The sequence below is a fragment of the Cricetulus griseus genome, chromosome 6 (assembly GCF_003668045.3).
Source record: "Cricetulus griseus strain 17A/GY chromosome 6, alternate assembly CriGri-PICRH-1.0, whole genome shotgun sequence".
NCBI classification, from domain to species: domain Eukaryota; kingdom Metazoa; phylum Chordata; class Mammalia; order Rodentia; family Cricetidae; genus Cricetulus; species Cricetulus griseus.
The window spans coordinates 68,211,556-68,217,486 of record NC_048599.1 but is presented as its reverse complement, the minus strand read 5'-3'; the positions used below and the strand labels follow the sequence as shown (position 1 = coordinate 68,217,486).

Here is a 5,931-nt window from a genome sequence, read left to right as displayed (position 1 = left end):
GTCACTTTAGCAGCCAATGTAAAAAGAGAAAATTAGTCAAGTGTGTAATACACAGGTCAGTGGGATAAAACATCAGTTATTCAGAGACTTTTGCGCCACTGACACTGAAAAGGGTTTTTTCTCCTGTGGATCCCATAAAAAGAAAACTATGGTGCTCACTTTGGCAGCACACACACACACACACACACACACACACACACACACACACACACACAAATTGGAGACAGAAGTGCAGAGAAGATCAGCATGGCCCCTGTATAAAGATGAGATGAAAATATTTTTCATGTTCCATATTTTTATTTGTCCTTATAGCCACAGATAAATGTAGTCCTCACTTCTCATTAAAACTTCTATCTGCAACAGATGGAAATCATTGCAAATAAAACCACAGCCAAAAAAATTCGGAGCTGTGAAGCCCAGTCCCAATGGATGCATCCACAAATCAACTCCTACACCTAAGGCTCGAGGAATACTACAGAAGAGGAGGCAGAAAGATTTTAAGAGCCAAAGGATCAGGGAGTTTACTGTGAGACTGTGTCTCCTAATAAAGTTAGCTCCACCAATAAAGTCTCAACAATATGATTGCCTAGGCATGAGCTGAACAAGGACAACAACAATATACCTGCCAAAGTGGACACGGGAAAGCCCATGAGGCCTTAACCTTACACAAAGAACCACAGGCAGCTAAGGAACGCTGAGAGCAAGAAAAACAGTCTTCCCCAAAGAAGAGCACAAAAATTGGTTATCTAATGCCAAATGGCCAACCCTGAAAAACATACATACAAGTCACATTGTACAGACTGAGCAGGTTGTATTTAGGAATATACTTGTAGACAAACACACATATATTACACATATATTATACACACATACGTATTACAAACACACACATATATGCAACGACGTGTGTGTGTGTGTGTGTGTGTGTGTGTGTGTGTGTGTGACAATTAATGAGAAAATAGGCCATTCATTTGAAAGAGAGAAAGGATGGGTGTATAGAAGGGTTTGGAGGGAGGAAAGAAAAGGGGGGAACTGATACAATTTTATTAAATCTCAAAAGTAAGAGAAATAATTTTTAAAAATAAAAGAAAATTATAATTTAATCATCAGTAACCTTTGAGTCTGACACATGTCCCATGGGAATTTTATCATCCAATCCATCACTTGAGTCCCCTTATTTCATAGAATGGTTTCACACAGCAGTTATTTCCTAGACCAGTGGCCCAGTAGAAGCCAAAGGAGTACTGAGAAAATGGAAGAGACAATAAAGGGGCCTGCGAAGCTCATGGAAAAGGTTACAGAGAGAATATAATAGCCAGAGGAAAGGGTAGAGAGTTGTGCAGCTATTTCTTCTGAACTGAAACATTCCCCTCCTTTGGGGAATATGGAAGATCACAAGACTCAGGAAATTAATGAAACTTACTAGGCTGTGGAAGTAAAAGAAACTTACAGGATTCACAATGCTGTACCCCATTTAGAAAAGCAGTCAATAGTTGCTGAGGGGAGGATACTCTCTGACCTGCCATGCTGCCTGATGTAACTACTCTAGAAATCAGCTTTTTTTGAGTTGTCACTCATGTAGAGATGGACTTTTGGGTGATACTGCAACCTTCGAATCACCCATGTGATTGTAAGTAAACCCTTACCCATATTTCAGTAAGTAACTCCAAGAAACTTACTGGTTCTCCAAACTATACTTGGAATCTTTTTTTTTTTTTTTTTTGGTCTGTCATCAGTGCCATCTGAGGTGAGTGGGTGTTTACATCTCCTTGGGAAATGTGACACAGCAGCCACATAAAAGAATGTTGGGATGAGTTAATTTGAAGCAAAGTAGAGTTTATTAAGAAAGGGGGTTTTAAAGGTTTGCTATTATTATTATCATTATTATTTCTCTCTGTATGTGTAAGAGAGAAGAGAGAGAGACAGAGACAGACAGACAGACAGACAGACAGACAGACACATACACACACACACACACAGAGAGAGAGAGAGAGAGAGAGAGAGAGAGAGAGAGAGAGAGAGAGAGATGTGGCTATGTCCTCACATGACAGGAGATGCAAGGCAGCTTCCTGGATTCTTTTTTATAAGATCACATGACCTTTTGTGACAGTGATTCTCTTACTACTTAATCATTTCCTAAAAGCTCTAACTCTTTCAATTATCACATTTGGTAATGGGGTCTGACGTATGTTCTCAAGACACCACCAAAGTCATATATGTGGTTTCTAGACACTTAAGCAGAACTTTCTGGAGACATCCAAGCTTATATTCACTCAAGTGTGTACTGTGCTTTCCCTAAGCTCCCCTTCTCTTGTGATATCTTGCTTGTACAAATAAAGCCTGTCCGAAGGTCAGAGAATAGACCTAGCCACTAGCTAATTATAGAGGTCTGGAGGTCTGCAGAGACAGACAGGAAGTGAGATAGCTGGGAGGAAACAGGATATAAGCAGGGAGAAACAGGAACTTGCTCTCTTGTCTGTGGAGACACTAAGGAGGTAAGGTGTAGCCGTGACTTGCTCCTTCTTCTCTCTGATCTCAGCATTTTCCTCTATATCTGACTCCAGGTTTTTATTACTTAGACCAATTAAGAACTCCATTTACATTTGATGCCCAAGTTCCTGCTTAATCTCTGTTTTTTAAAAAGTTTTGAATCCATGGAATGAATTAATACGAACAACTGGGTTAGAATCAGGCACTTACTCTTAAATAAAGCAACCTTTGCCTGAATGTTAAGGTATAGAGTTAATCTTGATTCTAGGGAATGGAACAAATAGAACAGATATGTAAGCCTCCCAGTCTATGAGGCTTAGAAGATTGCTATGCCAAAATATAATGCAATCTTCTAATTTTGGATAATATATATTATATATATACATAATACACACATATATCCACATATATACATAGATATGTGTATAAATGAGTTACCATACACAGAGGATTATGCTCATTGCAGAAGCCATAGGATACCAAATAAAAAGCTTATTCCTAGGTATGGGACACCTCCCTGGGAGTTGTTTGTCAGACGTGTCCCAGAGACAAAAAGCAAGACTTCTGATTTGAATAAGTATATCTGTATCCCTTTCTTCTTCAACGTCATCCTGGAACAATCAGCAGAATGGAATTAAAAACACATATTCTGTGTTTAAAAATATAGGGACCAACTGTAGAGCCACACCACAGTGTGAGAGGAAAGGCATGTCTGATGAAGAGAACTATAGAGGAGCCCAAGGAAAAATGAAGTCAGAACCCATATGAAATTGCTGAGCCTGCAGGACACCTGTTCTCCAAAAAGTGGGGGAACCCAACCAAAGAAACTCCTAATTACCAATGTAAAGAATGATAGTGGAACTTGCAGGAATGCAGGACCTTTTTTGGTGCTCATATGACATTTCAGAGAAATGGGATGTCTGTAATTAGAAACAGAATCAGATATAACATCCACAAATGAGGCAACCTACTGAATAGATGATGCAGTGTAGAGAAAGACCCTGAGCTTCAAGATGACATTGTTGGTCATCAGAAAAAAAGGAAAAAAAAACAGAGGCAAAGTGTCTCTGCATCCATACTTACCAATACTCACACAATTCTGTGTTACAAGATGTCCTATTTCTATATTGCTTTATTAAAATTAAGCTCAGCAATAACAAAAAGACCAAAATCTTTAGAATGATAGTTTATTTTGTCTCATTTAAAAGAATTTCAAGACGAGAATTTGTATGGTGGCTTCATTTTCTAAGAGAGAACCAGGCTCCTAATTTTCTACTCTTCTCATGACTTCCTTCTTCAAGATCACCTCACAGTATTGGGTGCCTTTTGGAACATCAGTCACCACATCCATATTCCAAGCTGCAGAGATGAGGAGGGAGCTCCCACCAAACATTTGTGCTTTATGATTGTTAGCCATAGTTTAGTTACATAACCATAACCAGTTACAAAGAAAACTAGGAATTTTAGGGTTCTAGTTGATATCATGACAATGAATAGAACTGGTTTCTGTTATAAGAAGAGAGAAATGGATGTTGGAGAGTGTATGTAATTAGTAACCTTCTCTCTGCTATAGCTGTGAACCGAAGAGAAGTCTTTACATCTCAAGAGTATGCATAACCTTGCCCTGTATCCTAAAGACAGCTAGTAGAAATGAACTTAACCCAAGACAAACAGTGAGGAGCTAGCACACAAACTGCTTAAAGTGATGCCAAGAAAATAGAGAAAAGATACAAGTAAAACAAAGAGCATGTGAAGAATGGACATTTACAAAACAAAACTGATACTGTCACAGATGAAACTGTGATCAAGTCTATTGCCATAGAATCCAGCCACTTAATTAAACTTTACATTTTAAATGTATTTTTATTTAATTAAAATATAACTACATCGTTTCTTTCCTCCCATTCCAGCCTCCTCTTCTTTAACCACTGTTGCTACACACACACACACACACACACACACACACACACACACACACACACAAATGAATTTACATATGAATACAATCTACCGGGTGCATTCGGTGTTACCCATGTGCATATGTTTCTAAGGCTGACAAAACTTTTAATAATCTCAAGGCAGAGAGATAGGAATCAGAAAAGGAATAGATATTGCTAAGAAGACTATATGATATACAGAAAATTAAGCTAAAATTGAGCAAAATAAAAGTTTTTCAGGTAGGCTCTCAGTATGTAGCCCAGGCCAACTTCAAACTTGACATCCTCCTGCGTTTTAAGTTCCAGAATTATGAGCATATGACACCACACTAGAGAAACTCATCAAAGTTAAATGAAAGCATGAATATTGGCCTCATTTGGTTCCAGGTATCTCATTCTACATATAATTAAGATGAGGTTTTAAAATAAACATTAATAACAAAATCAAATGGATATTATGCCAAGGGAAATTGATATAGGACAATTGTGACCAAGATAAAACCTAGAAGTTGCTTGATTTCAGGGGTAAAGAAAAATCCTTTAGACATTAGAGCAAAATTACCAAGTCTCTAAGGTAGACAATAGAAATGTAGATAAGAATCCCATTGACTTTTGATGTCTGTACAGCATCATTTTGCATTAGAAGATCGAGAAGTCATGACTAAAAGCCATATCTTTTGGTCTAAGAATTTTAAAATATATAAACTTGAAGTCATATTTTTTTCAGTAAGGACCAGATGGTAAATAATTTTGGTTTTGTGGGTCATACCATCTCTGTTAAAAACTGTTCAATTCCAACGTTTTGCTTGAAGACAGCCACAAAAGTATGTAAATGAATAGTCATGATTATATTCCAATAAAACTTTATTTACATAAATAGATGGTCTGCTGGATTTGGACTGTGGGCCATCATATGCTTACTCCTCCCCTGAGCTAAACACTACTAAGTGTAAAGGTGAAAGTATTTTAAGTGTTGTGGAATATTAAGGGATTCAATCCATATATTCTAAACTGTTAGAAGACAAACTTCAGTGGACAAAGATAAATGCAGAAACTGACAAAAAATACTGGCAAGAAATAAGAAGCTAAAATGTGCTGCAATACCTGGAGAACAGAAAAAGAGACATACCTTCCAGCTTTTTGGCAGCAAGTACTTTGGAGGACCCGTGTCGTGAAAGGATAATTCAAGAAATCAAGACATCTGTTGGAAGCCATAAAAATTTTGATCAATTCTAAATACAGAAGCTGATGTCACTCTCACAGAGCCCTTTCAAAAACATCTAGCAAGTCACAGGGATATTTGGATTTTTAGCCCACAGATACAGATGAAGTAAGAACCTCAGAATTCTCAGATGTGAAATGAGAAGCTTGGATCTCACCTGAGTTTCCTCGGCACTGCCTACTCGCCAGAATCAGAGCCACTTTTGGAAATGCCTGTGCTTAAGGTCATGAAGCCCACACCAGATCCTTGAACTAGAACTTCCAAAAATAGGAGAAAGCACGT

The 5,931-nt window shown here is 37.8% G+C and overlaps 1 pseudogene; it reads left to right on the top strand.

Moving 5' to 3' along the window:
- The first annotated feature begins 206 nt into the window (after window positions 1-206).
- LOC113836455 lies at window positions 207-298 on the top strand (annotated as a pseudogene).
- The last annotated feature ends 5,633 nt before the right edge of the window (window positions 299-5,931 follow it).